The sequence below is a fragment of the Staurois parvus genome, unplaced genomic scaffold (assembly GCF_062004578.1).
Source record: "Staurois parvus isolate SC_StPar_1 unplaced genomic scaffold, SC_StPar_1.0 ptg000168l, whole genome shotgun sequence".
NCBI classification, from domain to species: domain Eukaryota; kingdom Metazoa; phylum Chordata; class Amphibia; order Anura; family Ranidae; genus Staurois; species Staurois parvus.
Genome location: NW_028317964.1, coordinates 538,096 through 559,527, shown reverse-complemented (window position 1 = coordinate 559,527; position 21,432 = coordinate 538,096). Strand labels below are relative to the sequence as shown.

At 43.4% G+C, this 21,432-nt stretch overlaps 1 protein-coding gene across 28 annotated transcripts in view; it reads right to left on the bottom strand.

The window, feature by feature from the left end:
* PPIP5K1 (diphosphoinositol pentakisphosphate kinase 1) overlaps positions 1 to 19,691 on the bottom strand; it is a 239,393-nt gene extending 219,702 nt beyond the window's left edge. For 26 of the 28 annotated variants that reach the window (XM_089676362.1, XM_089676369.1, XM_089676373.1 and 23 more), the window contains exon 1: positions 19,581 to 19,691. The gene's annotated coding sequence lies outside the window, so the exon portion shown is untranslated. Of the gene's footprint in view, positions 1 to 7,728; positions 7,848 to 19,580 lie in introns of those variants that run through there. The other 2 variants (XM_089676364.1, XM_089676363.1) reach the window with 2 other exon arrangements.
* Positions 19,692 to 21,432: the final 1,741 nt, after the last annotated feature.

Genomic DNA, 21,432 nt, shown 5'->3' with positions numbered 1-21,432 from the left:
TATCTATGCTGACATCTGAGAGTGGAACCACAAATTCTACCAACACCTCAAAAGTCTGCAGGAATAAATATTACATTGCTACAAAGAAAGATGTAACTCGTGCAGCTCTGGACTAGTTTTGTGCACCGCTAAAGAAAGACTGGCTGTTATTATTGCCAACTTAATTGTTATGCTACTGCTAGAACCACAACTCACTTCAATATGCTCTGAAAGGACGAGCTTCAGCTCAAATAAGGAGCTGTGATGTACAATGCCAGCCAATGCCTTTATAAACACCACTATGCTGTGTTCTCTCCACTAGTAATACATCAGTAAATAACTTACTCAAACTGCATTTGTGGATATGTTTTGTAAAAACGAAGTGTTCTCCTTCAGAACACACACTGGTTTGAAGCCGCTCATAGATGGATTAACCTGGCTGCAACCACATATCAAACAGGTTATAGACAATGAGGATGATTGAATACAGACTGCTTACAAAGCTCGGTGACCCTTTACTTTGCAAATAATATGAAGCCGTGTTCACTTCTACCAATCACATACAGTCAGGTCCATAAATATTGGGACATCAACACAATTCTAACATTTTTGGCTCTATACACCACCACAATGGATTTGAAATGAAACGAACAAGATGTGCTTTAACTGCAGACTGTCAGCTTTAATTTGAGGGTATTTACATCCAAATCAGGTGAACGGTGTAGGAATTACAACAGTTTGCATGCCTCCCACTTGTTAAGGGGCCAAAAGTAATGGGACAGAATAATAATCATAAATCAAACTTTCACTTTTTAATACTTGGTTGCAAATCCTTTGCAGTCAATTACAGCCTGAAGTGTGGAACGCATAGACATCACCAGACGCTGGGTTTCATCCCTGGTGATGCTCTGCCAGGCCTCTACTGCAACTGTCCTAGATTCTAAGCTCGAAAGAGTAGGGCCCTCTTACCCCTCGTGTGCTGTTTGATGTTACTGTACTGTTTCATGTATTGTCCCCCCCTCTATTGTACAGCGCTGAGCAAACCCTTTGGCGCTATATAAACTAGATAAATAAATAAATAACTGTCTTCAGTTCCTGCTTGTTCTTGGGGCATTTTCCCTTCAGTTTTGTCTTCAGCAAGTGAAATGCATGCTCCATCGGATTCAGGTCAGGTGATTGACTTGGCCATTGCATAACATTCCACTTCTTTCCCTTAAAAAACTCTTTGGTTGCTTTTGCAGTATGCTTTGGGTCATTGTCCATCTGCACTGTGAAGCGTTCAATGAGTTGTGAAGCATTTGGCTGAATATGAGCAGATAATATTCCCGAAACACTTCAGAATTCATCCTGCTGCTTTTGTCAGCAGTCACATCATCAATACAAGAGAAGCAGTTCCATTGGCAGCCATACATGCCCACGCCATGACACTACCACCACCATGCTTCACTGATGAGGTGGTATGCTTAGGATCATGAGCAGTTCCTTTCCTTCTCCATACTCTTCTCTTCCCATCACTCTGGTACAAGTTGATCTTGGTCTCATCTGTCCATAGGATGTTGTTCCAGAACTGTGAAGGCTTTTTTAGATGTTGTTTGGCAAACTCTAATCTGGCCTTCCTGCTTTTGAGGCTCACCAATGGTTTCCATCTTGTGGTGAACCCTCTGTATTCACTCTGGTGAAGTCTTCTCTCGATTGTTGACTTTGACACACATACACCTACCTCCTGGAGAGCGTTCTTGATCTGGCCAACTGTTGTGAAGGGTGTTTTCTTCACCAGGGAAAGAATTCTTCGGTCATCCACCACAGTTGTTTTCCGTGGTCTTCCGGGTCTTTTGGTGTTGCTGAGCTCACCGATGCGTTCCTTCTTTTTAAGAATGTTCCAAACAGTTGTTTTGGCCACGCCTAATGTTTTTGCTATCTCTCTGATGGGTGTGTTTGGTTTTTTCAGCCTAATGATTGCTTGCTTCACTGATAGTGACAGCTCTTTGGATCTCATCTTGAGAGTTGACAGCAACAGATTCCAAATGCAAACAGCACACTTGAAATGAACTCTGAACCTTTTATCTGCTCATTGTAATTGGGATGAGGGAATAACACACACCTGGCCATGGAACAGCTGAGAAGCCAATTGTCCCATTACTTTGGTCCCTTAACAAGTGGGAGGCACATATGCAAACTGTTGTAATTCCTACACCGTTCACCTGATTTGGATGTAAATACCCTCAAATTAAAGCTGACAGTCTGCAGTTAAAGCACATCTTGTTCATTTCATTTCAAATCCATTGTGGTGGTGTATAGAGCCAAAAATGTTAGAATTGTGTCAATGTCCCAATATTTATGGACCTGACTGTATTAGCAAAAATCTTGCTTTTTCGCTTTCACGCGATTGCGTATTTTCAAAGTGAACACAGGCTTAGCTTGTTTATTTATTTAGGAACAAATATCCTAAATGGTTAGCACTTCCGCCTGGCAGTACTAGGGTCGTTGGTTCGAATCCAAGTCATGGCACCTCCTGCCTGGAGTTTGCATATTCTCCCTGTGCCTGTGTGGGTTTCCTCTGGGTACTCCGGTTTCCTCCCACACTCCAAAGACATGCTGGTAGGTTAATTGGATCCTGTCTAAATTGGCCCTAGTTTATGAATGTGAGTTAGGGACCTTAGACTGTACGCCCCTTAAGGGTTAGGGACTGATGTGAATGTACAATATATATGTAAAGAGCTGTGTAAATTGACGGCGCTATATAAGTACCTGAAATAAAATTAAAATAAAATAATTTACTATAATTCATTTAGCAAAGTTCAGGAATTCAGGTAGACTGACAGAATGCATCAACAACAAGCTAGATACAGGATATGGCCAGAATGATATGAGTGTATAATAGCCAACATGTAAAAAAAAAAAAAAAAAAAAACTACCAGTTCTTAGATGTGGTAGCTGCATTAGTTTTCTTTTTTCAAACTTTTCCTCTTTAACCACTTCAATACTGGCACCTTTCTGCCCAGGCCAATTTTCAGCGCTGTCACACTTTGAATGACAATTGCACAGTCATGCAACACTGTACCCATATGACATTTTTATCATTTTTTTTACACAGATAGAGCTTTCTTTTGATGGTGTTTCAGCACCACTGTTTTTTTTTTTTGCTAAACAAATGAACAAATGAAAAAAGACTAATGAGGCTACACTGATGGGAACTGATAGGCTGCACGGATTATCAGTATAAACAAAGTACCAACAGCCTTGCTGAGTATCGGCTGTCCTTTCCTCACAGAGACACTGCTTGTGAGGAAAAGACTGCCAATAACCAACAAGACTGTTTACATGTGATCAGCTGTGATTGGACACAGCTAATCACATGGTAAAGGGCAGCTGTGACTGGCCCTTTACTGCGATCTGTGATTAGCTGTGTCCAAAAGGACACAGCGGTCACAGAGCATGCCCGATGCGTGCCCCAGGGGGCACACAGGGGCAGAGTTCTGGGAAGAGGTCCATGGATACCCTCCCACAACAAGAGAGCCGCACTGTAGCCATCTTTCAGCTATAGCACGGTACTAAAGTGATTCTAAAAGCTCAAGGCTTTTCACCTCACGTATTCTATGTGTGAAGGAAAAAACCTTCAATGCTCAGTACCCCCCAGCCCCCCTAATACTTATCTGAGCCCGATCTCGATCCAGCAATGTGCACAAGAGCAGAGGCTCTCTCAGGTCTCTCCCTCCTCATTGGCTCACAGATGGTAATGGGGGGCGGGGCTGAGCCTCAATTTGTGTCTCTTTGAACACACAAAGAGGGGCTCAGGAGCATGCATGCACAAGTGTCCACATAGCAAGTGGCTTACTGTGGGGGCACTCGGCAGGGGAAGGTGCCAGGAGCAGTAGCTCCAAGAAGAGGAGGATTGGAGCTGCTCTGTGCAAAACCATTGCACAGAGCAGGTAGTATGACATGTTATTTAAAAAAAAAAAAAAGACCCTTTAGTTTCACTTTAACTTGGTAATCCTGCAATTAAGACATTTCCTGTCCTGGGTTGTAACCCTAGGAATGGGAGTTTCAGGACTACATACCCCCTCCCTCTCTTCTGTATAAGAAGGGTGTGAGGATGGTGGCTGGGATTGGGGGTGTTTTGTAGTCCACAAAGATGGCAGGGAACAAGATTTCTGGCTGAATGAACAGCTATTTTTTTTTTTTTTGCACTTTTCAAACAGATAATAAAATGCTTTCAATGTCATATTTAACAGACTAAAAGGGAGCAAATAAGAGAAATGTATTGTTAGAGTTTATATACCCCTTAATCTATTGTACAATTTCATATTAAAATACTGTATATACAAGCAAGACGTATCATAATAAAAACAGAAAAACAGCTAAGAAGGCCCTTATAGGTCACAGGAGTGCACTTGTGCTCTCTTGTGACCCAAAATCAGCTGGTAGCAAGCTAAAGCCCGCTGTCGACTGACATCAGAGTCGATTTAGGCTCTGAAAGGATCCAGACAATAATGTCAAAATCCACCCAGAAGCCTGATAGGCAGCTGGCTCAGCCTCTCAGCACCCTACTGAGATCCTGAGGCAGCCGCTTCCACCCCCTCCACATCCAGCGAGCGCTGGAGGAGCAGAGAGCTGGAGACTTATCGTCACTGTCTCCTTGCTCACTGAAGACAAAGAACTGAGTGATCAGCAGTCTTTGATCGCTCAGTTCTTGGTGTAGAGCCGGCGGGGGACAGATGCAGCATTGGATCGATGCTGCAGCCGTCTAGGGGAGTATAAATGTTTGTTTTTTACATTCCTGCACTTCTCTATTAATTTGTTTTAGGCATGCTGTGTCAATGGGACCACATAAACATAAAGAGGGGTAAGTCACCTCTCTCTGCTCAGAGCGGACTGGCAGGGCTTAGAGCCGGCAAGGGACATCTGCAACATTGGACTAATGCTGCAGCCATAGAGGTAAATTTGTATGGTTAGTTTTTTGATTTCCCACACTTCTAAAATATGAAAAGGATTTGTGAATTTGTTAAGCTAGCTACGTTTATCCTGTACAGCCTATTTACAGTGCAACTTAACAGCTCTTGCAGAGAATACAGTGCCAAACAATAATTACACTCCAAACTCATTGGGCATAAAATATTCAGAAAACATATTTGGACACTGACCTTTCTGCTGAAAACTGCAACACCTGCTGTGGCTGCCGATGGTTTGAAGGTTTAAGAGGCTTGAAGGTTTAAGAGGCATTATACTGTGGCCAATTCGGAATCACATAGAGCAAAGCAGAAAATTGTTTGCATGTATGTAATGGGAAATTCTATACTGGCCACAAATGTAAAGAGGGAATTTACACTGACCACAAATGTAAGGAAAGGATTTATACTTTCCACTAATATACTGGAAAGATTTACACTGATCACTACTGTGATGAAGGAATTCTACATTGGCCATCAAATGTAATAAAGTAATTTACACTGACCACTAATATAATTGAGAGATACACAATGACCACTAGTGTAATGAAGGAACTCTACACTGACCACCAATGTACCCAAGTAATTTAAACTGACCACCTATGTAATGGGAAGATTTTCCCTGGCCACCAACATAGAGGTATTTACACTGACCACCAATGTAACTTACCCAATTACAATGATAAGCAATGTAACAGGGGCATTTAGAGTGACCACCAAACCCCTACCCTCACTACCATTCTTTGCACCTCAAATTTCCCTAACCTCTGCACCCCAAACAATGCCCCTCTCTGCTCACTTGTTGTGCAGGACCCTTCAAGTGTGGTACCAGGAGTGAAGTGCCCATCTGTCTATGCCACGGTTTGCACTTAGAGAGGGTATGGGACCACTCGCTGTTACATGAATCATCTGCTCCCGGCTCCACTGACACTACTCACTTCCTCTGCTGGGCTCTGACAGACGATGTGATCTTCAAAAGCCCTGCAGAGGAAGAACGTAATGGAAAAACTTCTTCTGCCGGGACCTCTATACAAGTTATGAATGAATGATTTCACACTAGAAGGCAGAGTCTGGAAGTAGAATCCTGCTACTGGTCACTGTAAATGGGCAGCTGGACTCTACTGTTCAAACTCCACCTGCCAGCATGACAACAATTATTAATTCATGATAGTAGGAACGCAGAGCTCACTCCCTGTGCCTACAATCCAGTGGCTGGATTTTTCACAAAATGTTGGGAGGTCTGGTGTGATCCCAACAATTAGGTACAAGGAAAAAAAAAAACCAAACAGTACTTTTGCTTGCACATGATTGGATGATGGAAATCAGCAAAGCTTCAAAACATTCCCTAAGTTTTGGAGAAAAGTGAGTGCAACTACACTTGCAAAGTGCATAGTCTATTTGCCTTTGGTAAATTAACTCCTAGGAGTTCTCCTTAAACATTGACTTTGATCTAGGGTTACACCGATACCCATACCAGTATTAGTGCCAATACTGAGTATTTGCACAAGTACTCATATAAATGCTCCGATACCTGAAACTGATACCTTTGTGATGCAATTTGAGCACATAAAAAATGAATGGGCTAAAATTGCATGGAAAAGAAACACAAGTGATTTGAACAGGAATGTGGTGCAATTCCTGTCCAAATCACATGTGGTTTCCCTGCGGGCACAGTGTGATTTGCGTCATTCATTTTGTATGGGTTCAAATCGCACCGCAAAGGTATCTGTAATCAGTATCGGCAAGTACTTGAACGGTAGTATCAGTACTCGTACTCACTGATAAAAAAAAAAAGGTTCAAACCCTACTTTCATCCAAAGCTTTTTTACATTGGCTATTGCAGGAAGATATAGGACCTGTATATTAGGACCTGTATATATATATGTTATATAGCAAGTCACTGAAGAAGGGTTTAACCATTTCATGCCCACATATGTCAATACCGGCAAGCTTGCAGCTGTCCTTTTCCTTGCAAGAAAATCCATCTACCATTACAGCATATATCCTATTCCCATTCTAACCTCATAACTCTGATCTATTTTTGCCACCTCAAGCTCACGTTATGTTGTCAGACAGTGGTAGAATGTGACTTGTGTCTGTTGCTCGGAATTGTGAATCGCATGCTAGATTGCAACTCAGTAAACTGAGTCAAATTGCAATAATGGCTCAACAAAGCACTTTTGTTATAATGTTACCCTCTATGACTGTATGGTCATAGTCAAAGTTATACAGTATACATCATATACAGTATAATAAAAATGTATATTTCACTATTAATTAAAAAAAAAAGGGTGCTTTTATTTTGTCTGTCTACATCCTGGGTCCCCGTTATGGGTGTCAGAAGGCTGCCATACATTTCTAATGCTCTCAAAGAAACTCAGGGCAAACTGAGCTAGAAGGCAGGCAAGGGATCAAATTGTTTTTTTTTTTTTTTTTGGTGATGCATTAAAAAAAATATATAAATAAATAAAAAATGTAATAAATAGTTCTGGAGACTGTAAAGCAGTATATTGCTCAGCGCTGGCCACATGACCGTCCTGACCAATGAGAATCTCTTCTTTGTTCCAGGATGCGGTCCTAGAAGACAGGAGTCACAAAATGATTCCAATTGGTCAGTGTGGTGAGCCAGCAGCTGCTGATGCATAGTGTTGTTTTAAACTGCTGGACCATTACAGCAGCTGGAGAGAGCATGGGAAGATGGGGATCACATAAGGTATGATGTAAATGCAGCAAGGAATGGAGGGGAAGGGGGTGTTTGTGTTAGTTCCCTTTTTCAATAAAATAAAAAGGTGAGCTAACTCACGTCACCTCTCCCAGTCATGTGTCCATATTGAATGTGTCCATGAGGATGCTAAAGGTTGGGTCCCAGGATGCAATATCACCAAGCACTGTGATCTCTGACTGAACAAATCACCTCCATCCAATCTGTGAAGGAAGGTAAAACATTTGTGAGATCTCTTCTTGGGTCATATTGCTTTTGCATATTACAGTTCATAAAGCATCTAAAAAAAAAATCACAGGAGGTTAGTTTTTAATAAAAAGTGATTATTGGTTTGCATGAAAGCAAAGAAATAAGTCATTTTCCATGACAGTCTAAAGAGAAGTTTATATTATTTCTGTAAATGTTCCAAAGCATAAATTATGTAAACAATGCATTCAAATATCCAGACTGCATTAGTTTCAAGGTTTTGTTTTAATTTTGTTTACGTTTCAGCAGCAAGTTGTTTCTAGTTTTAGTTTATTTTTAGGTCAGAAGATTTGGAAATTAATTTACTACTACTTCTGTAATAAAAGTGCAGGTCACAGAAGCTGCATATAAAAAGGAAAGGAGGAAGAGAAGAAGTGGGTAGGCCAAAAGGTCACCCATTTGGAGGATTATAATAGAAACGTGCCTTCTATTATTATTATACAGTATTTATATAGCGCCAAAGGGTTTGCTCAGCGCTGTACAGTAGCAAGGGGGACAGAACATGAGAGAAGACAGAAACAATACACTACACGAGGGGTTCGAGGGCCCTGCTCTTTCGAGCTTACAATCTAGGAATTCTTCTACTAATGTTTCAATAAAATATTAACCGCTTGCCGCCCTGCCACTGTGTATATACGTGTGCAGGGCGGCAGTGGAGCGCAAAACCACGTTTAAAAACGGGTTCCGCGCTCCCGACACTTTCGCCGGCAGGGGGCGCGCGCGCGCGCTCCCGCCGACCCGCGGGTGACACTATTTGATCCAGGAGGGATCAATCATTAGATTTCAGCCAGTGATTTCTGGCTGAAATCACATGATCGGTCCCTGTCCTATCCTGTCCTGTGTTGACATACACAGGGCAGGATATGATGTCATTCTTCTCTGCCTGGACACATTCCGTTCCAGACAGAGAAGAAGACATCCAAAAAGTGAGTACACAAGCACTACACTACAGTTAGAACACTCTAGGACACATTTAACCCCCTGATCGCCCCCCCCCCCCCCCCCTCCAGTTAACCCTTCACTGCCCTGTCACCAGTGTTACTGATCAGTGAAGCGATTTTTACTGATCAGTGTCGCTGGCGACTTCCGATAGAGTTAGCGCCCCTCCCAGATAGCGCCAGATTGCCCGCCAGTACACCAGTAATCCCGTTTAACCCCCTGATCGCCCCCCCCCTCCAGTTAACCCCTTCACTGCCCTGTCACCCAGTGTCACTGATCAGTGAACCAATTTTTACTGATCACTGTATCAGTGTCGCTGGCGACTTCCGATAGAGTTAGCGCCCCTCCCAGATAGCGCCAGATTGCCCGCCAGTACACCAGTAATCCCGTTTAACCCCTTGATTGCCCCCCCCCCAGTTAAACCCTTCACTGCCCTGTCACCCAGTGTCACTGATCAGTGAACCAATTTTTACTGATCACTGTATCAGTGTCGCTGGCGACTTCCGATAGTGTTAGCGCCCCTCCTAGATAGCGCCAGTTTGCCCGCTAATGCACGGGATTTTTTTTACCAAAAACATGTAGCAGAATACATTTTGGCTTAAATTTATGACTAACTTTGAGTTTACGATATATTTTTTATAGCTGAAAGTAGAAAATATTGTTTTTTTTCAAAATTTTTGTGTTTTTTTTGTTTATAGAGCAAAAAATAAAAAGCGCACAGGTGATCAAATACCACCAAAAGAAAGCTCTATTTGTGTGAAAAAAAGGACGTAATTTTCGTTTGGGTGCAGCATTGCATGACCGCGCAATTATCATTTGAGTTAGTGCAGCGCTGTATAGCAAAAAAAAGGCATAAATTACAGTATCTATACCATAGTTTGTAGACGCTATAACTTTCACACAAAGCAATCAATATACACTTATTGGGATTTTTGTACCAAAAACATGTAGCAGAATACATTTTGGCTTAAATTTATGACTAACTTTGAGTTTACGATATATTTTTTATAGCTGAAAGTAGAAAATATTGTTTTTTTTCAAAATTTTTGTGGTTTTTTTGTTTATAGCGCAAAAAATAAAAAGCGCACAGGTGATCAAATACCACCAAAAGAAAGCTCTATTTGTGTGAAAAAAAGGACGTAATTTTCGTTTGGGTGCAGCATTGCATGACCGCGCAATTATCATTTGAATTAGTGCAGCGCCAAACAGCAAAAAAAGGCCTGGTCATTAAGGGGGGTAAATCCTCTGGGGCTCAAGTGGTTAAAGACTATATAAACCCAACATTTCATATTCCTGATATAGGACTGCTGTACCATGTACTTGTATGATAAAGCATCCTGTTCTCTTTGTATTACCTGAATAGAATATGCAGCGCTATGATGACATCTATAAAATGGATAATAAAATAATATAATAAAAATATCGTACATGCGCTGTGGAGCGCTCAGATGTATATAGGTGCGCAAGACGTCTATGAATGACGTTTAAAGTGCAAAAGTGACATATTAGATAAAACACCAACAATATATCAAAGTCCAAATCTAAAATATCAGGTGAATTCCGTGACTCCAGTGATAGTAAATGAGTATGTATTGCACTAACCAGATATCGCAAAATAATGCGCATTTGAGTAATCAGACCACTCCTGGTCACCTGGATCTGGAAAGGTGAGGATCAAAGGATCATCTGGCAAACCACAGCAAGACAGGTAATCAGCATTTCATCACTCTCCAGGTATCAGGAATACTCATCTATCCAGCAGGGGGAATCACACTCCAAGCACCAGAAATTCACTTCCTTCCAGCAGGGGGACCACTCCCAATTATATGGAGCACAAAGGAATCCACCTAGAGGGGGGGCTTGCAATAAACGAGCCCAAGCAAAAAGTTCTCACACAGGTGTACAGGAGAGCGAGTGCTGTCACAATACTGGATCTGGATTTATTGGCGTTTTATCTAATATGTCACTTTTGCACTTTAAACGTCTTACGCACCTATATACATCTGAGCGCTCCACAGCGCATGTACGGTATTTTTATTATATTATTATCCTTTTTATAGATATCATCATAGCGCTGCATATTCTATTCAGGTTTTGCAGGAGAGGTTCTGAGGTTTTACCTTTATGCTAGCTGCTTACTAGCGCTCGTTACCCCTTTTATATGTTCTCTTTGTATTGCTTTCTGTGTGTGAAATGCCTGGTGTTCCTTCCAGTACCTCTGCTTTCTAATTAAAACCTGACCACACTAGGCAAGAGAGCACAGCATGGTCAGCTCTCTAGCGGTGCTGAGAACTCAGTCTGCTCTCCTCCATTGATCAGACTTGTGCTGCCAACCCCCCCCCCCCCCAGCCTTTCACTGGGAAGATCAGTGTACTGATCTTTTTCCTCTCCCAGCTCTTATGCATATTGCCAATAGGAAAAAAGGTGCTGACAATGTCTCTGTTGTGTCAAGGCAACTCACATGCAAAGTCGCGTCCCATGGACTTTAATGCAAAGTCGCGTCCCATGGACTTTAATGCAAAGCCGCGTCCCATGGACTTTAATGCAAAACCGCGTCCCATGGACTTTAATGCAAAGCCGCGTCCCATGGACTTTAATGCAAAGCCGCGTCCCATGGACTTTAATGCAAAGCCGCGTCCCATGGACTTTAATGCAAAGCCGCGTCCCATGGACTTTAATGCAAAGTCGCGTCCCATAGACTTTAATGCAAAGTCACATCCCATAGAATTCAAAGCGAAAACGACCTCTAGTGGCTTCGATGTAACCTTGCATTCACATAGACCTTAATGCAAAATCTTGTGCCCATAGACGTCAATGCAAAAAAAAACCCCTAGTGACTTCAATGTAAAATCGCGTCCCATAGACTTCAATGCAAAACACCCCCCTAATGATTTCAATGCAAAAACACCAGCCACATTATTAAAATAAAAAAAAATGTAAAAAAACTGTCCATTTTAGTTTTTGGCCAAGTGCATGAAGTTTAAATTTTCGGCAACAGAATTTTCATTTCAGTGCAGCACTAGAAAAAAAGTATTTATAATGTAATGTTTTTTAGTCCTATTCATTTCTATTGGGAATTCAGCCATTGGTCCCAAATTGTCAACCACGTGGTCTGTGTTCCGGGACATGCATCCACACGGCTATTGTTTTGGGATCAGCGACTGTGTTCATGCAGCCACTGCATCACAAAAGACATGAATGGATTGCCAGCATGTGGTAAACGGGTTCAAACTGTGCTACTTGTGCAACCAAAGACAGCCCTTCACACAGGTATGGGTTGGTACACTTGTTTGAATGAGGCCTTAAAATAAAACTGGATTAGAACACCTGTCTAATTGCCGTCTGTGCCCTCATTAGGGGGATTCACCCTCCCTTGGTTGTGCCATGTTAACTCACAACTGTGATGTGATGTGCAGTGCAGAGGAATGCCGACACGGTGCATGTTTCCACAGTGCACTGGATGGAACCGCAGGTCACCACAGTGCTGTGTGCAGAGAGCAATGAAATGTTACTATGTGACCATTCAATGTGATACTAAAGGTAAATGAATGTTTTATTATACAGGATAAGTGCACCTTTAGTAACATGTTATGCCAGTATTTAGAGTTTAACATGTTACATATTACTATGCACTAGTCCCTGCAAAGTCCCTCGGGTTCCCCCTGTGGATCTTCTCCCGGCACTCGCTGTCATTCCACCACAAGAAACTGTGAATGAACTACAAGTTCTGTCTTCCACCGTGGTGGACAGCTTGTAGTTCTCAATCCACTGCGAGGGCATTGCTGTACACCCTCCTAGGTCAATGGCACTTCCTACAGCTTTCAAACAGACAGCCTGTGCAAAGCTGTAGGCAGTGCCTGCAGGACCTGACATTGCAATGCTCGGCTGGGTCCTGAGGGAAAAAAAATATTAAACGCATGTTTTTTTACTTGCAAATCATGCACATTTATTAAAAGGTGAAATTAACCTTTAACTGGTTCCCGCCAGGAGGGAACTTTCTCGTTCTGGATGGACGTCATATGACGTCCTGCCCAGAACAGGCTGCACTCTGGCACGATCTGTCAAGCGCTATGTCCACTGGACACAGCCAATGACAGATCACACTACCGGCCCGCTGCCGATACAATGTGATCTCTGTGACCAAACACAGCAGATAACATGACTATTGTACACAATGCATGGCTTCCTTCATGCCATCCATTGTGTACTATTGTGTTGCTCGCGGTGATTAGTCACAGTGATCATATGGTACAGACAGGACCAATCTAAGCCCATCTGTACCATTTGATTAGCTGTGGCCAATCACAGCTAATCACAAAAAAAACGCACTGAATGAATCGATTTCATTCAGTAAAAATATATTGTTTTTAAGGCCTCATGTACATTGGGCGTTTTAACAACTGCTGTTTTTGGCTTCTGGCGGGTTTTTTTCTACAGTCAGTAAACTTCCCAGCATGTTATCCTATGTGACCATGCACACATCAGCATTTTTTGGTTTGGGCATTTTCTGGCTGGTAAAAAAAAAACCCAGAACTAGTGGGTTTCAAGAGGAGTCTTTTAGCTGTAAAAACGCTCAAAAGCTGGTAAACATGGAAAAAATGTGGCCATCTGGCGTTTATGAGAGTTTTTGAGCCTTAGGCTTTTCTGGGAGTATAGTTTTGCTAAAAAAATGGTTAAAAATTGCAAAACGCTGTAAAAACACTAATGCAAAAACGCTACAAAAACGGAACAAAACTACAGTTTTTAATGCGGCATACTACTGACGTTTTTGTGCGGTCCAGTGTGCATGGAACCTTTCACTGTTATAAGCAATCGTGTTAGAAAAAAAGCCTCCCCAAAAAATGTGTTAAAAACCTCCCCTCCCCAAAATAGTGCAATATTACTATGGAAACACTTACTTTGGTCAACATTAAAAGAAAAAGAAAAAAAACAGTAAGAAGCTTTTTGCTTTTTTTATTCTCTTTAAACATACGGTCACTAGTTAGTATCCCTGATCAACGTCACAACAGTTATATAATGAAGCTGTACTGCACTGGTGACAGTATGATAAAAAAAAAAGTGAAAAAACACAATTTTTTAAATTTCATTTTCCAAAAAATTGTTACAAAAAAAATTACAACTTCAAAAAGTCGCCATGCCTCTTACAAAATACCTTTGACTGTCTACTTTCCAAAAAGGGGGGGTATTTGTACTGTCCGGACTTTTGTGGGAATCAGGAAATGAGAAGGCTTTCAGTACATCAGGACTGATTTGATTTTCAGATATATACAGTAGTTTATAGTAGTATATAGTTTGTAGACTTTATAACTTTCCTGCAGACTAAATAACATACACTGATTTGGGTTATTTTTCCAAACAAATATAGCAGAATACATTTTGGCCTAAATTTATGAAGAAAAAATTATTTATTTGCAAAATTTTACAACAGAGATGAAGAAAAATGTGTTTTTTTAATTTTTGGTTATTTGTTATGTTTCTTGGTGATTTAGCAAAAAATAAAAAACTCAGTGGTGATTAAATACAACGGGAAAAATAAGGCTCCATGCACACGGGGCGTTTTGATAACGGTGGTAACGTTAGCTGAGTAAAGTCATGTTAAAAACATGAGTTTTTCAGCGTTTTTGCATTAGCGTTCTTTTCTACCATCAAAATTTTTTTTTGTCAAAAACACGTCCAAAAACGCCAGTTTGCCGCGATTTACCACGTTTTTCAGCGTTAGAGCGTTTTTACAGCTAAAAAAAAACTCCTCTAGGAACCCACTAGTCCTGGGTTTTTTTTCCCCAGCCAAAAAACATTGATTAAAGCCTATATGTGCATGGACACATGGGATAATATGCTGGGAGTTTTCTGGCTGTAGAAAAAAACGTCAAAAGCCAAAAACAGCCGCTGTAAAAATGTCCAGTGTGCATGAGGACTAAAGCTGCTGAAAACACCTGGATTGAATCCAATAGAAAATCTACCTTCAAGATTTGAAGACTGTGTGGAAGAATGGGCCAAAAAAAAAAAAAATCATACCTGAGCAATGCATGCAACTAATTTCCTCATACAGGAGGCGTCATTACCAACAAAGGATTTTGTACCACGGCATTCCATTTTATTACACATAACCTAATTTCAGAAGTTCTTTCTTTTAGTTTCTTCGTATGTGTGGATTGCATGGGTTGTTACCGACATATGGTGACATTTTCATGTCCATAGCACCTTTATTGTAGAAATATATTTAACGAGAATTATATTGATGTGTTTCATATTTTTTTACTAGATATAACACCAAACGAAAGCTCTGATTGTGTGAAGAAAAGGATAAAAATGTAGTTTAGGTACAGTGTTGCATGACTGAGCAATTGTCAAAGTGCGACAGCACTGAAAGCTGAAAACTGGCCTGGGCCAGAAGGGGGTGAAAGTGCCCGGTATCGAAGTGGTTAACTAAACATGAGGTAATACCTTATTTGTGTAACAATATTATATAGAAAGATGGCTTTCTTCCTATTCTGGCAGTCCCCGCTGGTGCTTTCAGCTCCTCCCTCCTTTGGGTATCTCCTTTAACAAGCTGGTTGCAAAGGAGGCACCCATGCATGCGTGGTCCTGACCCGGGCTGTGTGCGTCTATAGACACATACTGGTAAGCTATGCCCTGTGCCCTCAACCCCCCTAGCTCACTCTCTCCTCACAGGAGTTTGACTGACGGAAGCAGGACACTATGGAGGTTCCATTGCTTTCAGTTTCTCAGGAAAGCAGGACATGGGGGAAGCAAGACTGGAGCATGGACAGGGGACAGGCAAGTGCTTAGGGATGGGAGGAGCTGCACAGGCAATGGGGAGGTTTTTTTTGCCTTAATCACTTGACCTCTGAAAGATTATGCTCCTTTCATAACCAGGGCATTTTTTTGCTAGTCGGCACTGTACTACTTTAATTGGAAATTGCACAGTCATGCAACACTGTATGCAAATAAAATATATATCAATTTTTTTTTTTTTTTTTTTTTTACACAAATAGAGCTTCCTGTTGGTGGTATTTGATAACCACTTTTATTTTTTCATTATATAAATGAAAAAAGACAGAAAATACCTTGTTATAAACATGTCCAGTAAGAAAAATTAAAAAATCTAATTTCTTCACAAATTTAAGCCAAAATGTTATCTGCTACATCTCTGGTTAAAAAAAAAGTAAATCCCAACAAGTGTATATTCATTGGTTTGTGTGAGAGTTCTAGCGTCTAACACGGATGGTATTTATACCGGAATATTTATTTATTTTTATACTAGTAATGGAGGCAATCAGCAACTTATAGCAGGGCTGTTCTAGTGCCCCGTCATTTGTTTGAATGGAAGGAATTCCCATTCTTGGTATTAAAGGGAAGAATAGTGCCCCATCGATGGTGTCAGTGGGAAGAATACTTCCCCATCAAGGGCATCAGTTGGTGGAATAGTGACCCAAGGGCCAGAAAAAGGCAAGCCAAGTGCCACATTCAGCCCCGGCCACAGTTTGGAGACCACTGATATACACGTACTGTACTAATGACACTGGCTGAGAAGGGGTTAATATTGATGGGCGATCAAAGGGTTAGCTGTGTGCCTACCAATGTTTACTGCGTGTACTGTGTGCTGTTTTCACTAAGAAATGTGCCAGTTCTTACTCCCTGCTATGTAGGGAGAAAAAAATGACAAATCGCTGCTGTCTGTAGAGAGCCCTGTGATGTTTACCAACACATGGCTCTTGTCTGTCATTTCCTGAGCTTACCAGCAGGTTACGGCCATAAATCATTGGCCGGGACCCGCTAATCGCCGTGTGCTGTAGCGAATGAAAGCACAGCTGGGGCAGTGCGCATGCATGCCCCCTACCCAGAAGAGCCAGACCATGTACGGAGGGGGTGGGGTGGGGGAGGAGGGGGGCTCTGCCACAGTATATCTGCGGTAGGCAGCTGGGAAGTGGTCAATGAGTGCATAAAGGTAAACGATTTTTAGACTTTAGTACAACTTTAATCTCTTGCCACCCACGTAATGCATATCTGTGGCAGTGCAGAGGATGAGCTTTACCACTCACATGGCGCACATACATTTTATTGCTATAAGTATTGGTCGGCCTGCCTTTACACGCAGATTAACTTTAATGGCCTCCCAGTCTTAGTCCGTAGGGTTCAATATTGAGTTGGCCCCGTACTTTGCAGCTATAACAGCTTCAACTCTTCTGGGAAGGCCGTCCACAAGGTTTAGGAGTGTGTCTATGGGAATGTTTGACCATTCTTCCAGAAGAACATTTGTGAGGTCAGGCACTGATGTCGGATGAGGAGGCCTGGCTCACAGTTTCCTCTCTAATTCATCCCAAAGGTGTTCTATCGGGTTGAGGTTAGGACTCTGTACAGGCCAGTCAAGTTCCTCCACCCCAAACTCACTCATCCATGTCTTTATGGACTTTGCTTTGTGCTCTGGGGCGCAGTCATGTTGGAACAGGCAGGGGCCATCCCCAAACTCTTCCCACAAAGTTCAGAGCATGAAATTGTCCAAAATGTCTTGGTATGCTGACGCCTTAAGAGTTCCACTGGAACTAGGGGGCCAAGCCCAACCCCTGAAAAACAATCCCACACCATAATCCCCCCTCCACCAAACTTTACATTTTGCACAATGCAGTCAGGCAAGTACTGTTCTCCTGCAACCGCCAAACCCAGACACGTCCATCTAATTGCCAGATAGAGAAGTTTGATTGGTCACTCCAGAGAACACGTCTCCACTGATCTAGAGTCTAGTGGCGGCGTGCTTTACACCACTGCATCCGATGCTTTGCATTGCACTTGGTGATGTAAGGCTTGGATGCAGCTGCTCGGCCATGGAAACCCATTCCATGAAGCTCTCTACACACTGCTGTTGTGCTAATCTGAAGGCCACACAAAGTTTGGAGGTCTTTAGCTATTGACTCTGCAGACAGTTGGCGATTTCTGCACACTGTGCGCTTCAGCATGCGCTGACCCCGCTCTGTCATTTTACGTGGCCTACCACTTCGTGGCTGAGTTGTTCCCAGTTGCTTCCACTTTGTCTCAACACCACTAATAGTTAACCGTGGAATATTTAGTTGTCAGGAAATGTCACAGATGGACGTATTGCACAGGTGGCAACCTATCACGGTACCACGCTTGAATTCACTGAGCTCCTGAGAGCGACCCATTCTTTCACAAACGTTTGTAGAAGCAGTCTGCATGCCTAGGTGCTTGATGTTATACACCTGTGGCCATGGAGGTGATTGGAACACCTGAATCCGATGATTTGGAGGGCTGGCCCAATACTTTTGGCAATATAGTGTATACGTTCATGGGTGGGTGGGGTTTCTGTGTTGAAAGCATGCTCCCGACACAGTGACAGCCAATCATAGTGGTTTGGGAAGTCTGCCCTCCTTCCTGGGCGTATAGACCCACTTCAATACGGGCACATTCCCCCCTTCCTGCCCAGACTCATTTTCAGCTTTCAGCACTCTCACACTTTGAATGACAATTGCGCGGTCATGCAACACTGTACCCATATGAAATTTGGGTCTGCTTTTTTACACCGACAGCGCTTTCTATTGGTGGTATTTAATCCCCACTGCATTTTTTTATTTTTTGCTAAACAACTGAAAAAATTACGGAAAATTTTGAAAAAAAAAATTTTTTTTTTCTTAGTTTCTGTTATAAACTTTTGCAAACAAGTCTTTTTTCTTCTGCACCGATGAGCAGAGCATCCATGCACTGACAGCCTTGCCACTCATCGGCTCTCCTTTCCTCACACAGACACAGCGCATAAGGAAAAATAACTGACGTGATCAGCTGTGATTGGATACAGCTGATCACATGGTAAAGGGCAGCTATGACAGGCCCTTTACCCCGATCTGTGATCAGCTGTGTCCAAAGGACATAGAATTCACAGAGGACGCCTCATGAGTGCCCCGGGGGTGCGCAGGGGGCCGGGTTCTGGGAGGACACCCTCCCACACCGTAGCCACCTTTCGGCTATAGCGCGGTCAGCGAGTGGTTAAAGGGATGCCAGGGCTGGACAGGACGGAGTTATAAAGGTAACCATTGTGATGCACTGAAACACACATCACACGGCCCCCTGGCGGCCCTCACAGCGAGCGCTCCCCGCATGCGGCACCTTACCCTGTACAGCAGTCCGAATCACCCCTTTATGCACCTATATAAGAACCCATCAGGATGTACTGCTATCCGGGGATCCATTACAAAGATTTCCCCTCACTTCCTGTTCTAGTGACACTTTTTTTTTTTTTTTAGCAGACAGGAAGTGAGCAAAAATCTGCAACAGGGAAACGGACAATAAAAAGCTGAGGGGGGTTCTAGACATCTCCCGCTTGACTTAAAAAGGCGGGGAGGGGTGTAACTTTTATCTGTGTTGCCATTGGAGATTTTCCCTGAATTCCTGTCTAATGAAAGGGGTGTCACCAGGACAGGAAGTGTCCATTGGAGTCTCAGACAGAAGATATTCTGACAGGGGATCCAACCTTCATCCACTCCATGGAAAACAACACACATGGTGGTCACAGATACACTGAGCCCAGGACAGAGGAGAAGAGGGTGTCCCCGCCTCACACACAGAGGAGAAGAGGGTGTCCCCACCTCACACACAGAGAAGAGGGTGTCCCCACCTCACACACAGCCCCCAGGTGCCACATGAAGGGGAGCCCCAGGCACAGCTCCATAGACTGACACTGAATGACAGCACGCCCCCTCCGCTCCTCACTCATTGCTATGAACACACACCGGCCGTACCTCAGTCACTGACCTGCCTCCTCCGCCTGGACCAGCCTAACCCAGCTCTACCACATACTGGAGACAGCAGCCAATAGGTGCCACCCCTCTCCCTGCCTCGTCCAATCAGAGGCGCGGGGAATCATAACAAGGAAACCGGCAAGCTAGGCTGCGCTGCGCACTCAAAACAGTCATCACCGCAACAGGGAATCAGATCAGCGACCTGTAGCTGAACAGCCAATGCGCATGCCCAGATCCCAGCGCCGTGGTCAGGGCAGTGCGCATGCTCAGATCCCACTCACAGCTTAGTGCAATACGGTCAGCACAGTTACCTTTCCTGTTTATAAGTTTCTTCTCGCAGCATCACCCTTTCGGGTTCATTCTCGGTCTAATGAACAGTCTAATCCACTGCATCACCCTTCCGGGTTCATTCTCGGTCTAATGAACAGTCTAATCCACTGCATCACCCTTCCGGGTTCATTCTCGGTCTAATGAACAGTCTAATCCACTGCATCACCCTTCCGGGTTCATTCTCGGTCTAATACGCAATCGAATCCACTGCATCACCCTTTCGGGTTCATTCTCGGTCTAATACGCGGTCCGATCTTCTGCGTCACCGTTCCGGGTTCATTCTCAGTCTAATACGCAATCTAATCCCCTGCGTTACCCTTTCGGGTTCATTCTCAGTCTAATACGCGATCTGATCCTCTGCATCACCTTTCCGGGTTCATTCTCAGTCTAATACGCAGTCTTATCCTCTGCGTCACCCTTCCGGGGTAATTCTCGGTCTAATACGCTATCTAATCCTCTGCATCACCCTTCCGGGGACATTCTCGGTCTAAAACGCAGTATAATCCTCTGCATCACCCTTCCGAGTTCATTCTCAGTCTGATACGTGATCTAATCCTCTGCGGCACCCTTCCAGGTTCATTCTCAGGCTAATACGCAATTTAATCCTCTGCGTCAAGCTTCCGGGTTCATTCTCGGTCTAATACGCGGTCTGATCCTCTGCATCACCCTCCTGGGTTCATTCTCGGTCAAATAGGCGATCTAATCCTCTGCATCACCCTTCCGGGTTCATTCTCGGTCTAATACGCGGTCCGATTCTCTGCGTCACCCTTCCGGGGTCATTCTCGGTCTAATACGCAATCTAATCCTCTGCATCACCCTTCCAGGTTCATTCTCGGTCTAATACGTGGTCCGATCCCCTGCTTCACCCTTCCGGGTTCATTCTCGGTCTAATACGCGGTCCGATCCTCTGCGTCACCCTCTCGGGTTCATTCTCAGTCTAATACACAATCTAATCCTCTGCATCACCCTTCCGGGTTCATTCTCAGTCTAATACGCGGTCCAATCCTCTGCATCACCTTTCCGGATTCATTCTCGGTCTGATACACGATCTAATCCTCTGTGTCACCCTTCCGGGTTCATTCTCAGTTTAATACGCGATCTAATCCTTTGCGTCACCCTTCCGGGTTCATTCTCAGTCTAATACGCGATCTGATCCTCTGCGTCACCCTTCCGGGTTCATTCTCAGTCTAATACGCAGTCTAATCCTCTGCGCCACCCTTCCGGGGTCATTCTCTGTCTAATACGCTATCTAATCCTCTGCATCACCCTTCCGGGTTCATTCTCGGTCTAATACATGGTCTGATCCTCTGCGTCACCCTTCCGGGGACATTCTCGGTCTAATACGCAGTCTGATCCTCTGCGTCACCCTTCCTGGGACATTCTCGGTCTAATACGCAGTCTAATCCTCTGCATCACCCTTCCGAGTTCATTCTCAGTCTAATACACGATCTAATCCTCTGCGTCACCCTTCCGGGTTCATTCTCAGTCTGATAGGCGATCTAATCCTCTGCGGCACCCTTCC